The sequence below is a fragment of the Harpia harpyja genome, chromosome 17 (assembly GCF_026419915.1).
Source record: "Harpia harpyja isolate bHarHar1 chromosome 17, bHarHar1 primary haplotype, whole genome shotgun sequence".
Taxonomy (NCBI): Eukaryota; Metazoa; Chordata; class Aves; order Accipitriformes; family Accipitridae; genus Harpia; species Harpia harpyja.
In genome coordinates this window covers 23,183,815-23,209,962 of record NC_068956.1, presented here as the reverse complement: position 1 = coordinate 23,209,962, position 26,148 = coordinate 23,183,815, and the positions used below count along the sequence as shown (strand labels likewise).

General features: G+C 40.3%; 1 protein-coding gene across 3 annotated transcripts in view; it reads right to left on the bottom strand.

Moving 5' to 3' along the window:
- Positions 1-23,550, bottom strand: part of SGCG (sarcoglycan gamma) — a 163,456-nt gene extending 139,906 nt beyond the window's left edge. For 2 of the 3 annotated variants that reach the window (XM_052812988.1, XM_052812990.1), the window contains exon 1: positions 23,360-23,550. The gene's annotated coding sequence lies outside the window, so the exon portion shown is untranslated. Of the gene's footprint in view, positions 1-23,006; positions 23,028-23,359 lie in introns of those variants that run through there. The other variant, XM_052812989.1, reaches the window with a different exon arrangement.
- Between the last annotated feature and the right edge of the window lie 2,598 nt (positions 23,551-26,148).

The window sequence follows — 26,148 nt, the reverse complement described above, 5'->3', positions numbered from 1 at the left end:
ATCCTGTCTATGCTGGAAGGTATCCAAGTCATTAAAAGTCCTACATATACAATGTACGTTCAGCTGATAGAACCAGTCAGGGAATCCACAAGTCTTCCCCGGTAGTCCACAAATCTCTGTAGAGAGCTATGCACTGCAATTGCCAGTTATAAACATTATGTAAAGAAAGCCATATAAACAGACACCATCTACTACCCCAAGACAGACGGGAACTCCTCTTGAACATATCCCCTGTAAGCTTGGTTGTTTTCAATACAGATGATTTGTAGAAAATATATCCACAATTGATTATGAAAAAACTCGTATTTGACTCACTTAGGCTGAAGTCATTCTTCAGGTATGAGCTGGGGGTTGGCACACTCCAAAGAAAAGTATCATTCTTCTATTCAATAGGGACAGGTGCCCAGAAAATGGAAGACCAGGTGTCAGATATCCTAGGCTTCTACACAGAAAAATTCTAGACCCAATCCTGATCTCACCTCAATAGGACAATCTAGTTCAATTTTCTCAACCTACAATCTGTGTGGCGAGGGCTGACACTTGATGAAAGCAATCAGGCAAAGAGAATCACCCTTGGCAAGACAGCCATTTCCTCCAAACTTTGCAGTACAACATGATCACAGATGCCAAATTACAACATTTCATGCTAGCTCATGCTGCTGCATCCCATAAAACAGAATAACCCTAAATAAACACTGGGATCACACCTTCACCAACGGTGACAGTTACAGCAACATCATGTCTAGGCAATTACTGCAAACCAATGGCTTGTATAAACACACTCATGTCATCACGAGATATTCACTAGGTAAGCAGTTCAAGAACAAAGAAGCCTATATTGTTAAAGGCCAAAGTGTTCTGAAGTAGCTGCTACACCATGGTACACTCCTGCTTATATGAAGCAGGGATGCAACTTATCTCTCCAAAGAGTCTCAGGCTTGAGAAGAATGGACATGAGCCAGTCCCCACTGATCGTCTCAAGGAACAGGTGTAGTCAGTGGACATATTTCTCTCTGAAGTCTTTTTCTGATTATACTACAAAGTTATATTCCCTGTTACTTATTCTCTGTTACATCTAAATCTTTTATCCTTTACTGCACAATGATCCAGCATGAACAGACCGGCTTTAGAGTGAACCCATCCAATATTAATCTACAGTCTGGCTGTTAGGGCATTCTCTTGGAAGATGAAGTAGTACGCTCTAATAGCTAGTAACTTTCTGAATTTGGTTTCCCACTTCCCTGTCCCTTTCTATAGCCTATGATAAAAAAGGTGGATAGCTCATCAACTATACCTTTTTCCGAGTTATATTAAATAAAATTCAGTACTCTCCAGTGGAAAATAACTCCTTTGCTTCTGTTCTGGAGAAAGAATTTTGGACTTCTAAAATTTATAGCCACTGTACTATATATGTCTATTTTACATTAACCGTATGTGCATTATACACCAAGCCACAAATTATTTTAAAGAACTTTTGAACTATGCACAGTAGGTCATATTTAGCACAGGCAAATGCCTCCGAAAATATTCCCAATAAGAAGAACCATTGAGAAAAGGGATACCTTGCTAGTTGTTGTGAAAAGGTAAGCCCTCATTATGAGACTGTAGTTTTGTGTATTTTGTAAGTTTGTATACAAAAATTTCAACATTACACACAATATTTCCTTTCTTATAATCTAACAAATAGATTATATTTAGCTTGTTTTTACTTAGCTTGCAGCAGGTAAATTGCAATTCTGTATGGTATTCACACTTAAATCTTTCAAGAACTTTAAGAAAAATAGCGCATAAATACAACTTAAATTCTTAACATAAAATCCTGAAAACAGTCTGCCAAAACATGTCAATATGAAGAAATTTACATTCATTTGGTTGTGACCCATAATTTTTCAGGATGACAGCATGGGCATGTGATATATTTGCAAAGATCACATGTTCATGGACCATATATCATCACAGAATGGTTTGTGTTGGAAGGGACCTCAAAGATCATCTAGTTCCAACTCCACCCCGCCATGGGCAGGGACACCTTCCACTAGACCAGGTTGCTCAAAGCCCCATCCAACCTGGACTTGAACACTTCCAGGCATGGGGCATCCACCACCTCTCTCGGCAATCTGTTCCAGTGCCTCACCACCCTCACAGGGAAGAATTGCTTCCTCATACCTAATCTAAATCTACCCTCTTTCAGTCTAAAACTGTTAACCCTCATCCTATCACTACACTCCCTAATAAAGAGTCCCTCCTCACCTTTCCTGTAGGCCCCATTTAGGTACTGGAAGGCTGCTGCAAGGTCTCCCGGGAGCCTCCTCTTCTCCAGGATGAACAACCCCAACTCTCTCAGTCTGTCCTCACAGGGGAGGTGCTCCAGCCCCCTGATCACCTTTGTGGCCCTCCTCTGGACCTGCTCAAGCAGGTCCATGTCTTTCTTATGTTGGGGGCACCAGAGCTGAACACAGTACTCCAGGTGCGGTCTCACGAGAGCAGAGTAGAGGGGAAGAATCACCTCCCTCGACCTGCTGGTCACGCTTCTTTTGATGCAGCCCAGAATGCAATTGGCTTTCTGGGCTGCAAGCACACGTTGCTGGCTCATATTCAGTTTTTCATCCACTAATACCCCCAAGTCCTTCTCCACAGGGCTACTCTCAATCCACTCATCACCCAGCCTGCATTTGTGCTTGGGATTGCCCTGACCCATGTGCAAGACCTTGCACATGGCCTTGTTGAACCTCATGAGGTTCACAAGGGCCCACCCTCTCAAGACTGTCAAGGTTCCCTCTGGATGGCATCCCTTCCCTCAGGCATGTTGACTGTACCACACAGCTTGGTGTTGTTGGCAAACTTGCTGAGGGTGCACTCAATCCCCTCTCAGAAGGACAACTTCCATAGCATTTAACCTGTCCTTGACATCTTCTAATGTTTATTATGTCCATTATTACCTATGTGTGTATCCTGTACCAAATATTTCTCATAATACTTTAAACAGGTGTGATATATTTTATCAATATTCTAAACATCTGCTATTTACAAGTATATAAGGTTTGTTATAAGACCGTGACTTCCAGTGAACTCAACAACAGAATTTGTCCTTTTACCTATGCACCGTATGCAAGACACCTGCTTTTAAAATTTCTTGTAAAGGCTGCTTGCTCATTAGCAGTGCATGAGTATAATTCACTTGATACTTAGCCTTCTCTCAGCTACCCTCTTTACCAGAGAACTTTCAGTGTCAGGCTATAGGATGAAGTAACTGTATCAGCAAGTGCAGGACAATCCACTTCTGGTGCTTTCTTTTCTCAGGATCCTTGGGACAGAAACCAAGGAACAAGCCCACTTCCTGTCACAGTGGCAAATGCAATCTCATGCCAAAGGAGAGGCTGTAAGTCTTCAGAAACAGATAGTGGCTGGAACTACACAGCCATCACACAATGATCCACAGCCTTTTCCCTGTATTGTCCCACAGAAGTTTTTGGGAAGAGTTCAGGAGTAGGGCTGATGAATTGGTTTTGATGGCAGCAGCTCACTCCAAACTACTTGGAGTAGCACACATGGAAGTCTACAGTGAATATGGAATAAGCCTAACATTTCTGGAGTGGGAAAAAAAATATTTTCTTCAATGACTCTAACATTTTATCTTCAGCTTTGCGGCAATATAAGGGAAAAGTTTAGGCCTGAGAAGTTTGGTAAATGCTGTCCCCTTGGCCAGTTACTGTGACCTTGTTTGTTACTTACAACAGAAAACAAAGATAAGGTATTTTTGTTCAGTTGAAATATTGGAACCACCTGCTAGGATTGTTTTTAATTAGTAATTACATGCAAGGTCAAGCTGCTTTGACACCATGCAGTTTTGATAAGGTGCTTCCATGGTTAAGCTACAAAACCACTGTGACCTTAATGTTACTATCAATTCAACTTTGACGTAAATGCAAAAAAGTGATTTGTGTAGCCAGGAAACATTACATACCAAAATATATCAGCAAGTCTAGCTGAGAATTAAACATGTAAACAAAATACAAAAAAGTGTATGTATGTGTGTTTATATATATTTTAAATTTTTTTTTTTTATACATACACATAACAAAAAGGGGGTTGTTCCTTGAAGCTTCTTCTGAGGTAATGTTTACTATATTACAGGATTCCATTCTGCCATACCTGGCTAAAAGTAAACAAGATAATAGGAAGGACTTCTGATAAAACACAACAGCTTTTATTCCAGTTATAAAAATGTTCATTCTGCCATCTATCTGCTGAAGTAAGCCTGTGAATTCTCATTACACTTTCAGCATGGCTGGTCATAAAAAAAAGGGTAGGAAAAGTTAAAAAAAGATAATTGGATATTTAAGTGATTGCAACATAGCCTGACACTTCCAAGTAACACTATACCTTCTGCCAGAGAACAAAAGGCTACATGGCATGGGAAGAGTCTCCTGTCTCTAAATAAGCTATGAGATTTATCCACTTGGAAAGCCGGGCCCTATTAAGTCTGTTATTTACAGAAGTTAGAACATTATGATTTTATTATAAAATTAGACACACAACCAGAGTACAACTTCTCAGTAATGTATTACTAGGCATTCTCTGTACTTAAATCAAATATATGTTAGATTTGCTATTAAAATATAAGGCCAATATCCTGAGAGACACGAGGCACTCCTAATGGCATGAAATGGTGTCATGTCTTACTTAAGTATTTACTTCTATAGACAGAAGTGAACTATTCAAGAACAGTAAGTCATCAGAATCACAGCTTTAATTATATTGGTTTAATTCTGGGAAGAAGCACTAGTGAGTAGAATGCTCTCTTGCCTGTAAACAGACACTTCTGTAATGGAAAAAGTCCAAAGATCTCTTAGTGGTACAGACCATCATTCAATAATGATGATGGAGAAGACTTACATAAAATTTACAGCTATCAAACTCATTAAAACAAACTTCATGGTTTCTTATAAACAGCTGTGATAAGAAAGACTATGTACTAACTTCCTACAGTACACTAACTACACTGTAGACACTTCGGTAAGTCAAAGCTCAAGAAAAGTCGTAACAAAATGTTTTAGCTGTACCTTACTTAAAACTAATCTGTGATGACCTCCTGAAACTGCTTAATGAGAAATCTTCCTCTAGGCAAAGCAAAACTTCCTCTGCAGTTTCTCCTTCCAGTTGTTTGAGCTCACTATGGAATTTTGCTATGAAATGAGGCCAGACAGCTTTTCACTGGGCTTTCAAAATTCAATTGGCTTATGCTCAGGCAATGAATATAAAGTTATCTATACTAAAGAGAATTTATAAGATTGCTTTATAAGAGGTAAGAGACATGAAGACAGGGGAACAGCGTGTGAAAGAGAAACCAAGAAATAGGATGAGAGAAGCAAACCAAAGGAAGGGACTGAGAAAGGGTAGAGAAGATGGAAACTGCAGCAGTAAAGCACACTGGTGAGGAAGAACTGCAGATGATGAAATAGGACAATACATGGAGCAATAGGCAGAAATACAAAAAAAGAAAGATGAAACAGCCAGGTAGAAAGGTACATTCCCACACACAATCTATAATTCAACTCAAAATTGCCAAATCTTTCAGTGTTTTGTAGAATAGCTGAATGCCAGAAAATCCATTGAAAATTACATTTCAATGGCCTAGTAATAACATACCTAGCTGAGAGGACAACCTGCTAATGGCATCAGCATCTCCATTTCCTCAAGTGATACAGGGCTGTGTTGCATAGGTTCGGATGATGACTAATGATAACTCACATGAGGAGACAACATAACAACATTTACAGTTTTTATTAATCAAGTTTTAAAACTATCCAGAAAAGAAGACATAAAAATAACAGAGAAGTCATAAAGGCCATGACAGTCATTTTAGCATGACATAAGCAAAAGCTATTAAAATCTTATCCCTGAACAGAGAGTAACAGGAGTATCCCATCACAAAGGAGTCAGATGTTGAGTATTTCATAGCAGATGGAAAGTACTTGCTACTACCTATTATTGGAAGCTTAGAGAAGTTTCCACTTTTCTTGAGAACTGAAGGGATTTGGAACAGAAGCTTGTTCATTTACATGATTTTATAATAAGTAGAGACAATTACTGAAATTTCGACACTACTTAAAAACTGGAAAGCTATAAAAATTGTCTTGCTCAGATAACAATTCAACACAGACCACCAGAACTACCACCTAAGTATTAACCTGCAGTATCACCAAAATAGCTTCATTTCAGTTCCTGACTGAATAGTGAATATTGTAAGACTCAACTACTGTGAAAATGAAGTTACTCTTTTGCTCAGTTTGTAGAGGTGAGCTCACCTGTATCTACCTACAGGAAACAGAACTCTGCTTTTCCCTGGACACAAAAGCATTTCAACTACTTCCACTTCAATGTTTTCTGTTGAATTAGCATTTGAGCACTTTGTAACATTTACACGTGTCACAAATGTCATTTTCATAGGGAGTGATCATCGTTCAATTAAACATTTGATCCTCATAGATTTTCTTAAACATTACTTATAATGAAATCCTAAACATAATGCAGAAAAAAGAAATTTAAACTTTTCCATTTTCAGCTGCTCTACTACCAACTCAAACGTTAGTTTTAGAATCTCTAAGTTTGTCATAGTAACCCAAGCATTTCTCAGTACAAGGCAGTTCTTGAATTTAAAGTAATCAGCACAGATAGAGATTATGTAACATGAAAGTTTAAAGTATATTGGTAAATACATATGTTCAGAAATACAGAATTTTATTTTAGTTATTTAATTAGTCTTTGTGATTTTATAAACTGTTTCAAGAGTCCTCTTTGAATAATGTCATGTTTAATAGTGTCCTGGTGTAGCATGTTAAAACTATGCCAGTAACAGTAAGTAAAGTGCACACATCTTCCCATAGCATTGTGCTTGCTGTGTCTAACAGACTTATATTGTCAGCACAGTCACAGCAATTACTACAATAGTTGCTGAAACTCAAACACCTGCATACATCTGCACATGCCTCTATGCAGATAGCTATCCCTAACTCCTAATACAATTATCTCCAGTGATATATAGGCTACTGTATGATCCCTAACTCTTTTGGGACATACTGTCCACTTAACAGAGATATAAGGACATTCCTTCCATGTTAAAAGAGACTTATTTCACCTACCGTAAGAGTATACCATTTCCCAGAACTGTTATCAGAAAATTATTATGATTTTAATACCCATTATGAGTAGATAAATGAAACTGCTTTGAGTATCTTTCAGATATTTTTATATACCAGCATTGTGTTCTGCCTATTATCAACACATAGTTTCAGTTTAAGATTCTCATTTGTTCCTGTCAACTGATTCTGGAGAATAATGATATAGTGTAGACTGTTTTACAAGAAAAAGAGATAATATTTTATTTCCATTCAAATCACCCTGTTTTCTTAATCTTCTGTGACTACTGAAGATATCGCCAGTTGTCCCTATTTCTCACGTGGTTCCAATTGTTTTCTTGTGACAAAAGCCTGGAGCACGTCAATTTTATCTCATGATTTTTCTTCTCATTAAAGACCTAAATTGTGAAAAAGCGTAATTCATGTACTTAATGCTAAATGAGTTTATGTCTAAAACTAACAGGAGGAAAAGACACGGCAGCATCTCCTTTAGAATAACGTCTGCATTAATAAGCTATTCAAAAGGATGAACAAGAAGAATTAATTCATTTTCCAGAGTTACTCAGAGAAAGTCATGGCAGTCTCTCCAAATATTATCAGGATCAGGCAACTTCTATGTGATGTCTGTTACAGCTGATTACAGAGATAGTTTGTTACTACAACAAGCTTCACCCAATCCACTTACTGTCAGATACGCATTTTCTTCCTTTTTCACATGACTGCAGATAAAATAATAAAAATATTTTCACTGATGGTTTTAGTTAACTTATTTTTTTCATATAGTCATTGTCTTTGGAGAATACTGTAGAATGGAAGAGAATTAAGACAGAAATGGTTACCTATTGCTTATGTACATTTTTTTATTGCCATACAAACATATTTTCCATTTTTAGCACTCGCATTTTTATATACCACAAAAAGACAACCTGGTAATTTTGAATCAGTGGGGTCAACTGGGGCAGCATAGGTATTTCATGCATTTCCAGAACCTGGATGACTTTACAGAGTAAAAACACTTTGAACCATTTCCTTTATCAATAAATTTCTGATGAACTCAGATTCCAAACTTACAAGATTGCAGGTAGAAAAAAGGGGAAGAGAGGCCAATATATGGAATATATTTGTGTTTATACACATAAATACCTTTTTACAATGCAGTCCCCAAAATCATGGCTCTTATTTATAGAAACAACAATTTCTTAGTCATCAAATTAATGTACACATGCATATTTTGCTGTTAAAAATTTTCAAGAAGTATGATTTTGGCTGTGGGAAATCGGAGTGCAATTCACATCAAGATTGGGAAAAAAAAAATATTAAAAAATCTACATGGATATGTCTACCTGTCAGCAAAGCTGTACTCTGTCAGTGGAGGATGTTCTCAGTTGCCTAAAAAAATGTATTTTAGGTGCCTTAGACTATCTGAGGCATCTACATGGAGTTACCAAATATGTGAGACTCCTGTCCTTCTACAGCAACTACTACTGGCCAGACAGGACACCATAGGGCCCAGATGCCCATCTTCAGTCAACTGAATTGTGCCCTAATTGTCTACTTTAAAAGTAGCCTTGGAATTCTTCCTAAAGTTTTTATCAGCTACAAACACAAGCATAGCATTTAACAAATATGCATACTGAAAATTATGCTGTTCCACTAGAAAATAAGAAGAAAGCCGACAGGAAGATTATTTCTCAGAAGGAACACTATTGCAGATCAAGCCCAAAGACAGTGTGTGTGATAATCTTTGAATCTTTCCAAAGTTTTAGCAGGTATCAATAGTTTGAAATTGGATTTGAAATTCCTTTAGAGTAAGTTAACAATTCACAGGAAGGATCCTGTTTTGCAGACAGTTGTACTGGTTGAGAGATACCTTGATATTTGAGATGAAGTTTAAGTAAGATCTTTATCCTTATGAAAAATATGCATATGGGAGACATGTCAAAAATATTTGTAGCTTCCTTAGCCCCTGTAAATAATATTAGTTCAATTGTCGCAACTCATAAGTAAGAGACAGAAAAACCACAGAGTAGCTCAACCTGCCAAGAAAAATTCAGGTTCCAAAGAGTAGTCTTGTGCTAACTACTAAATCTGTATTATCTTTTTAGAACTTTTTGCCACATTAATAAAAACATAATTGCCAGGAAAAAAGAATGAATCATAAACATAGCTGTGAGGTAAGCTTGTAGTGAACTTATCCAAAGCTGTATTCCTATAGCTCCACTAGGTATTCCAAAGCCTCATAGAGCTGCAATTTAAATGAAAACAAGATTTTGTATGCAGCCATAAAAATTACTTTAGTCTAGTCACTTCTGCTGTTAATTAGGATTTTCTGCACACTGTGCAAAAAGACTCTTAGACTCCATGTTCATCGTTTACACAGTGAGCTGGAAGCTGCAGTACTCATGATAAAGAGACTGACCCCGAGTCACAGATTATACCTGAAAATGACAGTACAATCAATAAACCCTAATGATGGATAGATGAGAAGTAGATTTCACAGATGGCCTCAACTCTTGGATATTTGCGTGAGGAGCTGGTTTCCGGATAGGCATGGACCTTGAAGTAAGCCTGCCAGCCAAGAGTGGATACAGCAAATGTCTGCTGGAAACACGGGCTGGAAAAAATGAGAAAAATTTTCTGCACTTGCTCACAAGCTTGATGATAGGACAAAAGAAAACATGAATCAGCATGCATGTCCAAAAATTATTATCTGGCAACATAAGGTCTTCAATCAGTTTTGCATTCATCACAGATTAAAGTCTGGCATGCTCAAAGACATATGTGCAGGTGCCAAGTATATAAGCAAGCTGAGACGAGAATTTACTGGCATGCTTAGGGACACTTTTCATTTGTTGTTAGAATGGGGGACTGAATGGATTATTTATTAGCATATTTTTTGACTCAGATGAGCAAACAATAACAATAGATGCTGGTTTGGGGTTATTGACTGAACTGGCTACAAGTTAACCTATCATTCAGATACTAGAAAAAAAAAAAAACCAACACAAACCTAAATACAGATCCAGACAAAAACTGCCATAATTTACACATATTTTCAAAATATTCCAAAGAATTCATTAAGTGTTATGTAAGAGACATTGTGTAATCATAGAATCATAGAATGATTTGCGTTGGAAGGGACCTTTAAAGATCATCTAGTTCCAACTCCACCCCGCCATGGGCAGGGACACCTTCCACCAGACCAGGTTGCTCAAAGCCCCATCCAACCTGGACTTGAACACTGCCAGGCATGGGGCATCCACCACCTCTCTCGGCAATCTGTTCCAGTGCCTCACCACGCTCACAGGGAAGAATTGCTTCCTCATACCTCATCTAAATCTACCCTCTTTCAGTCTAAAACTGTTAACCCTCATCCTATCACTACACTCCCTAATAAAGAGTCCCTCCTCACCTTTCCTGTAGGCCCCATTTAGGTACTGGAAGGCTGCTGCAAGGTCTCCCGGGAGCCTCCTCTTCTCCAGGATGAACAACCCCAACTCTCTCAGCCTGTCCTCACAGGGGAGGTGCTCCAGCCCCCTGATCACCTTTGTGGCCCTCCTCTGGACCTGCTCAAGCAGGTCCATGTCTTTCTTATGTTGGGGGCACCAGAGCTGAACACAGTACTCCAGGTGCGGTCTCACGAGAGCAGAGTAGAGGGGAAGAATCACCTCCCTCGACCTGCTGGTCACGCTTCTTTTGATGCAGCCCAGAATGCAATTGGCTTTCTGGGCTGCAAGCACACGTTGCTGGCTCATATTCAGTTTTTCATCCACTAATACCCCCAAGTCCTTCTCCGCAGGGCTGCTCTCAATCCACTCATCACCCAGCCTGTGCCTGGGATTTATGCTTGGGATTGCCCTGACCCATGTGCACTTGGCCTTGTTGAACCTCATGAGGTTCTCAAGGGCCCACCTCTCAAGACTGTCAAGATCCATCTGGATGGCATCCCTTCCCTCAGGCCTGTCAACCGCAGCACACAGCTTGGTGTCATCGGCAAACTTGCTGAGGGTGCACTCTATCCCACCGACCATGTCGCCAACAAAGATGTTAAACAGTGCCGGTCCCAGTACCGACCCTTGAGGAATGCCACTCATCACTGCTCTCCACACAGACATCAAGTCGTTGATCTCAATTCTTTGAGTGCAACCATCCAGCCCATTCCTTATCCACCGAGTGGTCCATCCGTCAAGTCCGTGCCTGTCCAATTTAGAGACAAAGATGTCGTGGGAGACGGTGTCAAATGCTTTGCACAAGTCCAGGTAGATGACGTCCGTTGCTCTTCCCTTATCCACCAACACTGTAACCCCTTTGTAGAAGGCCACCAAATTTGTCAGGCACAATTTGCCCTTAGTGAAGCCATGTTGGCTGTCACCAATCACCTCCTTATTTTCCATGTGCCCTAGGACAGTGTCCAGGAGGATCTGCTCCATGATCTTGCCAGGCACAGAGGTGAGACTGACTGTCCTGTAGTTCTCCAGAACTTCTTTTTCTCTCTTTTTAAAAATGAGGGTTACGTTTCCCCTTTTCCAGTCAGTGGTAACTTCCCTGGACTGCCACAGCTTCTCAAAAATGATGGGTAGTGGCTTAGCCACGTCATCTGCCAGTTCCCTCAGGACCTGCGGATACATCTCATCAGGTCCCATGGTCCTGTGCACCTTCACATTCCTTAGATGGTTTTGAACCTGACCTTCTCCTGCTGTGGGCGTTTCTTCATTCTCCCAGTCCCTGCACCTTTGCCTTCTGTGTCTTGGGCAGTGTGGCTGGAGCACTTGCCAGTGAAGGCTGAGGCAAAGAAGTCATTGAGTACCTCAGCCTTCTCCATGTCGCAGGTAAACAGGTCTCCCATCTGCTTCCAGAGAGGGTCCACATTTTCCCTAGTCTTCCTTTTACCACCAACCTACCTATAGAAGCTTTTCTTGTTGCCCTTGACATCCCTGGCCAGATTTAATTCTATCAGGGCTTTAGCTTTCCTAACCTGATCCCTGGCTGCTCGGACAATTTCTCTGTATTCCTCCCAGGCTACCTGTCCTTGCTTCCACCCTCTGCAGGCTTCCTTTTTGTGTTTGAGTTTGTCCAGGAGCTCCTTGTTCATCCACGCAGGCCTCCTGGTGTTTTTGCCTGACTTCCTCTTTGTTGGGATGCATCGCTCCTGAGCTTGGAGAAGGTGATCCTTGAATATTAACCAGCTTTCTTGGGCCCCTCTTCCCTCCAGGGCTGTATCCCGTGGTACTCTCCCAAGGAGATCCCTGAAGGGGCCAAAGTCTGCTCTCCTGAAGTCCAGGATAGCCAGCTTGCTGTCCACCCTCCTCACTGCCCTAAGGGTCTTGAACTCCACCACTTCAGAGTCACTGCAGCCAAGACTGCCCTTGAGCTTCACTGATGACAGTAACAATTCCAAAAAAAAGTGTCAGATACCCCCTGTGTCTCAAGAACAGATAATCCCCAAACTGAGAACAGTTTAGCAATCATTAGGTTTAACTAGAAGATAATAGAGACACACAGCACCATACTTAAGGGCAAAGAGGGGTGTTTTCTTTTAGTATAGATATTTCATTTGTCTCAGATTTAAGATTAATCTTCACTTATGGGAATAAGAAAGCAATGACAGTGAAAACTCCCTTATCGTCTATATATACTTCCTTTATTGCTCAAAGGCTAGCGTTTCAAAAAATACAGTCTATTCTATTCTCATAAAAAGGGTGTCTGAGTAGGGATTAGGCAGATGCAAGCTAGACAAAGACCAGAATCATACATATATCATAATTATACAGTATTAAAAACCCAATAACCCATGTTGATGGGTTACTGCAGACACTTCAGAAGAAGTATAATGACTTCCCCTAAAAAGGCAGGTCTGATGAGACTGCTATTTTGCTCTCAGCCATCAGTCAAATTTGCTGTTAAGATGACAGCATATGCTAACAAAAGGGTATTATTAAAGAAGAGAAAAAAAGACCTTTTCCCATAAATGTATATATTTTCCTCGAAGCCCTGTTAGTTTAGCTGGGAGGCAGGGGAAGGGGGGAAGTTTCACTGCTGGTCTGAGTAAAGTTGATCTTGCCTTTCTTTTGAGAAGTTAGAATTCAAGATTTCAGCAGTCTCAAGTTTGCTATAATCCTAAACATGCAATGTTCAATATTAACATGAAACCAACCATATGCCTTAAAATGTAGTATCTTTAGTTGCATTTTCAATTTCTTAATGTATGCCCTTGCATTAGAACCAATAAAGACCTGCGCAATACTATAATATTGTCATATATTTCAAAGCAATGTTCAGTTGCATCAAGAACTGAAGCACGTCTACAACGCTTAACCTGAAATAATCTTTTGGAACAGGGAAAGTCCTTATTGATATCTTGGGTAAATTCTTTGCAAAACTTGACTGAAATGTCCTGGTAATTCCACCCTTGAAAAAGCAATGATGAGGAAGTCTACTTATCCCCCAAACCACAGCTTTTTTTTGCCTTTTTTAGTGGTATTTAAACCAGCTAGTACCACAACTTAATGTCATGACTATTAATGACGTTTTCATTCAAAGGACCATCTAAATTTTGTGCTGTAACTTTCTCTACACAGACTGAAAAAGAAGCAAGCATTGAATGTTCTTGAATTAAAACACTATATTCAACAAGATAATTTAATTAGACTCCAGTAGAAGGCTATCTGAACACAGTCCTTTGAGACATTGTCCATTTGCAGCTGAAGACAGCATCCATAGCATACAGCTGAACATAACAGTGGCCAGATTTTGTATATTAAGTCACTATCTTGTTTCAGATAAAAAGGATGCTTATGAAAATAATGTAAGAAACACGTCAAGGACTGACGCTTCTATCATTGGCATGTTCTTCTACCTTTCTGCACTTGAGACTAATAGACCTTCTAGCCCAGAAACTGCCTCTAGACCACCTCCACCTGATGGCTACCAGTGAACTCAAAATCCATCAGAGTACTCTGCTTTGAGGTCCTTTATATATATACCTGCTACAACATCCTGTGGCAATGAGTTTGACAGCTTAATTACTTAATAATTTGTTTTATTTTATTGCTGACTGATAATTTCACCATTATCACACAATGAGAAACGGTGAATAATGAGCCCATCTTCACCTTTTTTCATGCCACTCAATGTCACTGACTTCTGTCACATTACCTTTTGGCACCTCTTTTACAAGCTGAAGAGCTGTAACCTGTTTGATTATCTGTTGAAGAAGCTATAGCATCTCCTTGACATGTTTTCTGCCTTCCCCTGAATTTTTTAGAACCTTGTATCTTTGAGATAGAGTAACTGCCTATGGTATTTAAAATTAACAGAAACATATCAATTTTTTCCATTTTTTTTTATATTGCACTTGGTTCCTATTCTACTAATTCATAATACTCCATTCACTTTTCTGATCATCACTGAGTTGTGAACTCACATTTTCAGAAAGTTATAGTCAATAATTCCATTACTCCTCTTTGAGGATCCAACAGTATTCAAAAACAAATGACTGAGGGCAAGGGCTAAAGCAAAGATCCTTTGAGAAGTTATTTAGCTGAGAATGGAAGTTACATGCCCAGGAAATAATGCTGCTGTTTTAGTACCAACTACCTTGATTAATTCACTATTATTCAGCTAAAGTGCTCTCCTTCCTACCAGCTTTATTCTTCAAATAATTTATGAGTTCATTGAACAGCATATGTTCCAGTATCTCTTATCCCAACACCTCACTGGTATTCTGTCTCATCTAGGGTAAAAAATAACCATTTATTCCCACTCTCTCTTCCCGGGTTTTTAAGTAACTATTTGCCTTTGAGAGAATCTTCCCTCCTACAACTCAGGCTCTTTGAGAGTTTTTGGTAATAAATATTTTAAAAACTTTGAGAAAATTCATTGATAGTTCTCTTGCATGTGTTCTTTATTTATGTCAGGAGATAAAACCCAAACAACTATCTCCTACGACACTACTCCAGAACTGTTTATGTCATGTCATATATGTCAAGGAATAGGTGGGTATGCTGAAGCTTTTGACAAATAGATTAGGAATATACGTAACTGCCCTTTCATTGCTAGCAAAGGAGACCTCAATCAGGTTTGGTACAAGCAACTTGGAAAGCACACTCCTTTAAATTTTAAAGCAGCTCTTTAAAAGCATACACTCATTGTAGGTATGTTATAGAAGAGGAAGAAAACAACAGCAAGAATCAAAAACACCCTTCGTAGAATAGAACTTTAAACAGAGAAAGTGGAAGCAATAGATGACAACATGACAAAGGGCTACTGTACGGAATTTGTGTCTACAAATACTGCCTTGTTAGAATGAACTGATCCTCCAAAGTGATCAAACCCCAATGCAGAAAAAAGTGCACAAAGTCCAGAACACCAAGAGATCTGAATTTTCACAGTCAGTAGAGGACCAGGTAGGAGCTGCTGGGATTCAAGAGGTTTTCAGAGTGTCTCCTCCTTTTTTTATTTTAAACATCCATTTTTTCCTGTCTATTATAGAATAACTGGAACAAAGATGCTCATCATCCTTCCTGCTGATGCTGGTGACAATGTAAAGCAGAAAGTGAGCTTCATAAAACCAGCAAATGATTCATAAATATGTATGACGTAGTTCTGCTCTGTCAGAAGTGGAGCCTCCCTTACAGCATGTATTTTTCACTTAAAAACATATCATTTATTAAAAACATAAAACAGTCTTGACAGAAAAGAAAAGAATCCTCCCTCTCCTGCAGAATGTCAGAATTGCTCTTCATAGCTCTTCAACTGTTTAGGGAACTGGGTGCTGAAGCCAAAGCATCAAGTGCTGTGCTAAAACTATATATATATATATATATATTTATGATTGCAATGATATCTATGATATCACTATGAAGTGATCCATATAGCTTGCACCATTCTTCCAGGTAAGAACAGAAATTATATTATTTCTCACCTTTCTTTCTCCAAACTAAGACTTTACTGTAGGCTACCCTTTCCCTAAAGCAAAACTGTGAAAACATGCAAAGTAAGTAAATCATTTTTTGCCCGGGACAAACTGCTAAAGAAATCAACCTATCTTTTCTTTTAGAAGAATCTTCAAGTGTATTTTGAACATATTAATACTTTTTCCAAAACAACAAATTCAAATGATCTATGGTCTTTCTTTATAACACTTCTTGGGGTGGAGGAAAACTTCCACAATTTCCGTTAGTTCATTCCACTTGCAAGCATACAAATATCTGCTCCTTTGAAAAGCTGTTGTATGCTCAACAACAAAATCAGTTTCATGTTTTTCTAGCCTTTTCAATTAAAGTTTTTCTTTAAAATTTTAGAATCTCCTTTTTAAAGAATTAGCCCGACTGCAGACATCTAGCTCTAAATATTTCCAGACTGGCTGATCCCCAATTCCTTCTATGGATGGAGTACCCAATATATAGAATCATAGAATCATTTAGGTTGGAAAAGAACTTTAAGATCATATGTGACAAAATATAATTTTTCCACTTTGGCAAAAACAGTAGGAGGAAATAAAATCCTGTGAGGAAACCAAAAATAAGGTAGTTTCAAAGGAGACATGATTATAAAACAAACAAAAAACCAAAACACAACAACAACAAAAAACCACAAACAAACAAACAAACAAAAAAAACCCCAAACAAACTCAAAATCCTGTTGAATTAATCTGTAAGAGTTTGAGAAACCGGGTAAGCTAACTGATAAAAAGTTAATTTCTCTGGTGATATAACATAACCAAAACATCATGTTTTCTTGACAAAGGAGACCCAGTTCCCCCTGCTTTTTGGTTTACATAGTACACAGTACTATCAAGAGTTGTCAGTTCTCATCAGCAATTCCTGAAGTTGATGCATTTTGGACTTCCTGAAACTCAAAACACTGCAACAAAGCAACTGCTTCTCTGAACGCCACTGATCTTAATTCAGACAAAGCCCAACCTATGCAGTAAGCATCCATATTTTCACTGACTGGGAAAAGTGAAGAAGCATACTGTCATGAGTTTGGTTAACCTGCCAGAAAAGGGAAGCCCTAATGTCTGAAGGAATAATCACTCAATGCTCAAGCAGCTGCCATCTGAGTGAATTTACTATAAAATGTTAGTTGGAGAATATGAAGCACCAGGAATATGTATGCTACCATACAGTACACATACCAGACACTATCATATATACCATACATCCATGGATAAGTAATTCCCCAACCATAATGTTTTTTCCCCACCAACGCCCACTGGTTTCAGGCAGCTACAATGAATCTGGTGGAATCACAATATGGGTGTCTACAATTGCCTCAAAGAATTTTATAGACTGATAGGAACAGAAGAGCATTCTTCATGCTGACAAGACCATGAAGGTTGTTCAGTTAGACTTGTCTTGCACCGACCAAAGCAATTAAAGAACTTCCTGGGATGACCTTGTATTAGCCAGCCATTGAACTAAGGGAAGAAGGAGATCCCATTGTCTGCAAGGCTTAGTGAACTCATCACATGCCTGAAAAGATCCTGAGAAGACCTCTTGACTTCATTCTAGGTCCATGAAGAACACAGGTCATCCAATGATAAATGTCCCAAGAGAAGTAATAATATGACCTTGCACTTCAGACAAAAAGACGGCTCTGGCCAGTGCCAAGACACAGTAAATGGTTTTCTAAAAACCTTCTTTCCAAAGAATAGAAGGCTTCAGAACCCAGTGTCAGCTCAAATAACAAGGAGGAGGTGGCAGGCCATCTCTGGACTTCCACAATGGCTGCCACCATACTCTTTTCAAGACTGGTTACAACCTTCTTTTTAAATTATTTTGGGGAGTTTGTTTTTGAGAGTGGAGTGGGAGATTCCAGAAAAAATTATTTAATCAGCCAGATCTTTCCATTTTGATTCTCTATTCCTGGTGTTTGATTCAAATACTTGCAGGTTTTGAAATCAACACCAGGAAAACACCAAGCACTTTTTATTTATGTGCATGTGCAGCTCTGTGAAAAATAAATATACAAAATACAGGCATCTTCAAGTCTCCTAGCAAAAGTCTTCACGCAAAACTTCATAGCCTGAAGAAGTGTTGTGTCTAAAGAAATCAAGCCAGGGAAACAGTATTACGCTATGACTTTTGACATATTACATTTTTCAGAAGTAATGTTGCAAATTAGTTTAGAATTCATCACTAAGAAAAAGACTTTATTTGGGGAAAACTGACAGGTAGTTATGTAAAGAATTTCCTTGTTTCTGAAAATAAATAAATTGTTGGGTCTAGCATAAACTTATATATATGCTATTTTGTCTTTTTTTTAATTAATGCATGTTTTTGTTTTGTACACATTGTACAAATTCTTGAATCTTGAAACTTTTTCCTCAAAACTCCTATTCTAAAATCTACCTACTTTGCTACAACACAGAGAAACATGTTTTTACCAGTAATTTTTTATGATAATAAAGAGCAATGGTGTTTACTATACAAAATCCAAATTCCGTAGATCAACTCTTAGAAAACAAACAGAAGCTGTCTGACCAGGTTTATACAGACATGGTATTATGAAGTTTTCAGAATTGTATATCTTAAATGTTCATCTTCAGAAGTAGTGAATGCTTAATGCACAACCCCAAGTAATCAATTTATTTTGGTATTTTTGTATGATTTACATATGTTGCAGTTTCCAAAACTAATTCTTCAATTTCAGAGGCTGATGCCTGTTATGTGACTTAAATCAACAGCAATACTGACAAACACATTAATTTGGAACATCATGGTGAGTCTCTCCGCTGAAGTGGAAAAAAAATAATTAGAAGTTCAGTACCACTCTGTTAAATCTAAACCTCCACATATTAGCAGAAAGCAGGTAAATTTAACATCAAATTTAACATAATGACAATTTGTTAAGAGACTGCAGATTGCTAAGATTTTCAGGGACATACACCCCTAATAGAGAATCAGCGTTTTTCTTCTAAAGCTTTCATAAACGTGTACAAATGTTGACCTTGCATGACCTTTAGAAATTATCTAAAACATAGTAGTTAATCGAACAGCTCAATAATTTGACATATTATTCCCCATTATTTGCTGGCTAAAGTCAGAAACTAAAAAGTAAAACTAGCACTTATTTAACCTTGGTAATTTTCATGAGGTTCATGGACAGCACTTTAATTACAAATAGTATACATGATTATGATTGCAAGGTACACTGCCCAGGAGTATTCTGACCTGACATTCAGGAAAAGGTATTTGGTTGCTCAGTGAAAACTATTGTATTAAAAAGAATTTCTAAACTAGAAGCCTCAAAAGCACTTTCTTTCCTTGAAAGCTGTGATGTTTTATAACAAAACCTTCATAACAGACATACATACTACTCCTGCTTTGGGCTTTATAATAGTTGATAAAAGACAATACCCATATTTACACACTCATATAGTACCTATGGACTGAAACCCATTGCATTAGTTTATTTTAAATACAGGTTTCAATACCATATTCAGAGAATCATTATTACCAATTCATTGACAAACTGGAAGACTTTAAGAGGAGCTTCTCCAGTCTGTCCTGATAGATAATACTTATCACTTTATTAATAACTGAAATGAGAGAGCATACTTGTTAAATCGGAGCATGACATTAGCTCAAGGAGAGCTAGAAGCCAGAGCTAGAAGTCCTGGTATACAGGACTAAAATTCAGAACAATCATGCTAAACTGAAGACACGATCTAGGAGAAAATTAAAATGCAATTCAAGAAGGTAAATAGTCCAGCTAAGAATAATCAACTGAGAAAATACAGGATGAGGACAAATAATATGTAGCTATTCTTCAAAATGGTATTTTGGTGGTTAGAGTTACCGAGAGCTAAAGTGATCAGCAATAGAATATTCTTGCATAAAAGACAACACGCTGCCTTGAAGTGTAAACTAATCTTTACGGTTTACTTGTTGGTATGGCTACAGCTTTATTTTTTTTTATAGAGGGTACTCTACCTAAGGAATACAGAAGAACTGAAAGGAATTCAGCAGAAAATATGAACTCCCAGAGGTCTAGAAAAGGCGACATAAAAGGTAAAATTAAATAATTAGGAGTCTTTCAGTTGACAGGAGACTGAGTGGAGATGTAACAGAAGACAGGCAAAACCACCCAGAATGGGCATGCAAAGTGAAAGCTCCCTCTGCTCATTCTGCAGGAATACTACTTGTTTGTGGCCACCAGAAGGGATGCTTTCCCAAAAGCTAGCCCTCACCTTCTACAGATTTATAGTATGTACTCCTCAGTACCTGGGTGTTGAACTTGTAACTAAGATGGAATTTTCTTTAGTCAGCATTCCATTTTGTATTAGTCTCTTGCTTCTACAGAAACATTACACTCAGTTAACTAGTTTCACCATGATTTTACCTAGTCCAACCACACCAGACACGTTTAACAATGAAGTAACAAATTTTCTATCATGGTTCAAGAGAAGTCTTCAAGAGAAGGCTTTAAAGTATAGCAGTACAAGGTTTGCAAACAGAACTACAAGAAAAATGCTGTATATGCAACCATAGTTTTCAGGTAAAAGCAAATACCTCAACTGTTTCTCCAGGTATATCTTTACCCCAAATCTTCGAGGTGTGCATTATCTTCAAAAGCTGGTAACTTTGTTTTTACAGCAAAAGTTCATGTCCAAAAAAACCCCATTTCCTAAATGACTTCTCTTGTTTTTTTCTTTTACCATATTTCCCACATTCCCGTACCTTAATGGCATTTTATATGCCTCCCTTGCTTCACCTGGCCACTTTCATTGCTTAAGATTTCACATGCTGTAAAAGAACATTTGTTTGACACACAGTTACATTTAAGCTCCTGACTTCTAACACCAGCTCAGCTTAGCTACATAAAATTTGGACATGTTATCAGAACAGAAAGCTTATTAGCAAACAAAGCATTTTGCTTCAGTATGTTATAAAAAGGCAAAATTCCATACTCCACCTCTGTGTAGCTGAAGCGCTGCTGCATCAACAGTACTTTTGTGAGTTTAACTGAGATGCCAATATGAAGAAAATTAACGGAAATACCTGTTTGCAGAACTGAGCACTAAATCCATAGGCATCCAAATACTAAACCTGCACTCAAAATCTTAAATTAGACCCTACATCACTACATTCATTACCTCTTAGCTACATCCTAGCAGTCATCTTGCAAGCAATATATTCACTTTCACAAAAAACACATTGAAAAGTTAGTCAACGACAGTTTAGAATGGCACCTTCTTCTAATGAACCACACATGCTTGCTCCTATGCAAACCAAGTTTTAACTGTCATGCTGTCAAGAAAAACTTTAACTCCCTAGTCATATCTATCTTTTTAAGGAAGTAAGAACTCCAGAACATTTTATAATAGAAAATTGTTTCATATGTTTAATAAAATCTGCCACTTGCATTAAAGCCCAGAGAGATGTTACACTTGAAGCTGACAATGAAAAAAAAAACCAAAAAAAACCCCAAACCACAACCAAAGAACAAAACACACAAAAGTGGGAAGCATTTCAAGTTTTATACATGCCTATACTTCTCTTTCCTCGGCCCTCTCTTAGCTTAATGCAATATAAAAGTCCATTAATAAAAAACTGAGCATACATAAAGCAGTCTTAAAGCTTCACTGGGTCATTAACAGTGATAGACCTTCTTAGGGAATATAACTGTGTTTATTAAGAAAAGTCCCAGTCTGAAAATCACCTTAAGTACAGTGCCTTATCAATGTCCAATGAACAATCATAGGCATTACTCGCAGTGACAAATGTATGTTGCTCGATCTAGTCTGCATTTGAATGCTCCCCTAAATCTGGTTCCAAATCTATTATATTTTAAAAAAACCCAAACAAAACCAAACAAACAAGGAAAAAAAAAACCAAACAAAAAGCTATACATACTTTTCTGATCTAATGACATTAAGCTTGTTGCATTTAAGTTTTTCCTTTGGCTTTTGCAACAAATATTGTGGGATTACCTTGGTACTTGAAAATTTGGAAGTAAAACGGAACTGCAACTGGTAATTCTCCAGGTAGGTTATCTCCGATTTAACAAAGGGAGTTAGTGCAGAACATTCCCTATAAGGGGGACTTCGCCTTATTTGAAACTACTTAAATCTTTTCACTCTCAAGGCAGTTTGCAACGCACACTTCTTTGTTCGGGCTGGTAAGGAAGGAGGCTTTTGAAGGTAGAGGTTTTTTTGTTTTTCTTTAAGGTGGTTCAATGTTGTTTTTCACTTTGTAGGAAAGGTACTTAGAACCTCTATGGTGCACCCTGTTCACTTTTTATTCCTTAAATGATTTTAGAAGAACTAAGCAAAAAATAGGAATCTGACTTACTGTCCTTTATACAAGCTATGAGCAAAGGGTGATGAAAATAATCGTGAAGCATTTAAAGTGGGATTTAATCTCCAATAGCGTTAACGATAATCCACATATCTTATTAGAAGTTTATATTTAATCCACAAATGTTCAGTTAAAAAGCCCCAGCAAAGCGTGATTCAGAAAGACAAGCAGTGGGTTTACAGTTATGTCATACAACACAACAAACATACTGAAGTCTCAGGTATACTGCCGTGCATTTCTTTCTGGTAAGATTTTGTTGTTTGTTTTCTTTTCCTAAACATATCTAAGCTGACACAAGTAGGTAAGCCAATTTCACAGAAGACTAAAATGTGGCCATTAAAGACGCCGACATCATACCTCTCCGGATACTTAATCCTACCTCTCCGTAACAAATGGAAACTAAGCACGCAAGAGTGAAACAAGTTCGGCGAACTGCTGGCAGCAGCACTCCTGCCACGCGAAGGGAAGCTGCAGCACCCGCTGCCCACCGGCAACAGCGTCCTATACCTCCCCAAAAAGGCAGCACACACACCCCCCCCCCCCCATTCCGCCCCCCGCTCACCTCCCGCGGCGATCCTCTCCCGCTTCTCTCTGCCCCTCACCCGCGCTGGAAACTTTCTGCCGGCCGCCGGCGCTGAGGCAAGGGGCGGGGGGTCCCAGCGGCACGAACACCAGCCCACACGCCACACGTCCCAGCCCTTCCCCGCCTCACCCCCAGCGGGAGAGAAGCACAGCCTCAGGGACCCGACTTGACTTTCGGGAGCACAAAGCGGGTCTCGCCGAGCGGACCGATGTGCAACCCTACACCGAGGACTGCCTCCTCTTGCCCTTCGCCCCTCGGCAAGCGGTGGGAGGATAACTTTTCAGATGACACTCGCACTCGAGGCGGGACGGGACGGGGGCGAAGGCGCTTACCTGATGTCGCCGCTCGGCTGCGGGGCAGGGCAGAGTCCCCGCCGTCCCCTTCATGCCCGAGGGGCTGGCGAACCCGCCCGGAGGCACGAGTCTTCATCCAGCTTCCTCCCCGCAGGCAGCGCCCTCCTTCCCTCGACCTGGCGGGGCGGCAGCCCCGGCCGCTGGGCGGGCGCAGCTCTGGCAGCCGGGCCGGTGCGGCGGGGAGGGAGGAACCGGCGGAGGGAGGAGAAGCAGCCGAGCAGGGGGCGGGAAGCGGGCTGCGCCCTCCCTCCCTCCCTCCCTTCTCCTCACGCCGCCGCGCGGGCACACAGCGGCCGGGGAGAAGCTCCCTCTCCCGCGCCGCCGGCTGCCTCGTCGCCCGGCCGCCCTTGAGGGAGGCGGGACCCCCACCCGAACGGCCGCACGGCGGCGGCTGAGGGGGCGCGGGCGTCCCGCCGCAAGCTCCCGCCCTCCCCGCGGCAACAGGCGCCCGGCGCGGCCCCAGCGGCAGCAGCGCCGCGGCTCTGACAGGGCCCGGCCCTGGGAGACAGAGGGGGGCTCGCTCCGGCCGCCGCTGCGCCACCGCCCCCATCGTTAATCGCAGCCCGGTCTCCCCGTCTTTCGCGGGCGGCGGGTCCCTGGGAGAGGAGGGCAGGGCAGGGCAGGGCAGGGAGCAGCCGGCGCCTCTGGAGGGCGCCCCCGTCCCGCTTGGTGCGGGGCCAGAGTGCGCCTGCGCGGGGGGCAACGGCCGGGCGGGCCCGGCCCCGCCGAAGCCTGGGGCTGCGCTGGGGCGTGAATTCGGGGTGGCGGCGGGGCAGGGCACGTTCGGGGTCGGTGCGGGAGGTGCGGGTTTGGGGGCGGTTTTCCTGGAAGGCCCTGAGGTGTGTGGTAGGAGCCGGGGCAGGGCAGAAGTTGCGGAGGGGGCAAAAGGAGCGGGGGGCGGATGCGGGAGGAGGTTGGGGGAAGGTGGGGTTGGGAGGTTTGGGAGAAGAAAAAGGGACCTGGGAGGTAGAGAGGGAAATTGCCCTCGATGGAGGAGAAGAGTGACTTACAGGTTGGGAAGGTAAATGATAAGTTAATTTTTTTGACAAATTTTACGATGAGTGTGTTCAGAAAGGCAGAGAGGAGTGAATACCAGTGGAATAACTGAAAAGGAGTAGGAGAAAGTGGTCAGGCAACAAAGGAGAAAATATTCTGTAAATGGACAAGGCAGGGGTTTAGAAGGTGAAGAGAATAACAAGAGAAGGGGTTTGGGGAAGCCAAAATTTTACGGGGCTTGGGAGGAAATGCACGTGAAACTGAAGATCATGGGTATGGGGGAGAAGTTTGGCCGCCTTATGGAGGTTAGAAAATGAGCCATTGAGGAAGGGATTTTGATTTAAAGGGGATTTTAATTAGGGGAAATACGCATGAGTGAAAGCATTGGAAAAGTAGGAAATACGGGAGGCCCTGCAGGAACTGTTGGACAAGAAGGGACTTGAAGATCAAAAGAACAAGTCAAAGCTTGAACGAGCTAGCAAATCTGAGCAGAACACACGGAAGTATTTGGTTGAAAGGAGTGGGAGTATTGGTTGTATACAGAATAGAAATTACACTGTCCATAAACTTTTTCTGTAAGAATTCGGCAGTGTATCTTGCCATTTTCCAGCAAATCATCCCATCCCACATGGGTAGTGGAGAGTTGGATTTCAGCTCTCCAAACTGAACTCACCTTTACAACTAGCATAGCAAAGTGGATCCTAAACATCCAGGAGTAGCAGTGAAAGCAGTATTGCCTACAGACTTGATGTCATCCTAGCCCTTGGAGAACTGAATTGAGTTTTAACTTCTAGCCAACCCAATCTGAAGCATGTGTGGGCATGTAGATTCATTGCTTTTAATGTTTGCTGATGGGAAGGGGAGTTCATGCTGCTGAACTGAACTGCTGATGGCAGTTCATGAATGGCTACTGTCCCTCGAGTGGAAAATGACTGACATATGAGATGGGATACACAATGGGATACTTGAAACTGGAGCAGGAATTACTGGGTTTACACTGAATTGTGTCGTCGAAGTATTTGCTGCAGCAATGGGAGGAGGAAATGCTGAACATCAAATTCATCTCTTCATCGAGATTATCATTTATGTGTGGAATAACCCCTTCCTCTATTGACTTCCTGCAACTTTTTGGCATGACCTACAACACTTTAAAATGTTTCTCAGTCAGTGTCTCATTCCAGTCTCTTCCAACCCCTTGTATCTCAGCTATTCTGGGACAACTGTAGTGAACTGTAGTGTGTCTGGCACAAAACTTGTGTTGTATAAGTGATTTACAATAATCAAAGTATTGTATGCACAGACTAGCCAGGGTATGGATTGGATTAAAACAAAACAAAAAACCCAAACAGCTGGCCTGCTTTAGTGTAGGACTATGTAATCCATATCTTTCCCTTTGGTTTTCTGTCTTCTTTATTCTTCCTGCCCTCTATTGTGTAGGATCTTTTTTTCTTGTAGCTCATCAATCCTACCACTGTACCAATGTCTAAAAATAATTTTAAATGTTTTGTATGTGTAGATACTTTTACAAAAGTTGTTACCAGAGATCTAGAGGATGATACTTTAGTAGCCATCTCTTGCATAAAAATGGCGTGCCAGTCTGGACTTCCAGGTGCTGTTGTAGTATTGGTGAAAATAATGGTTAATAAATGTTTAGCTGTTTGGTCACAGGAGTTGGAAGGTCCCTGGGAGTTACCTGTGGAGCTGCTGCTCAGGACTGGTGAAAATTCTGTGCATATGAAAGAAGGAGAGATCAGCATTTTCAAGTTATTTCT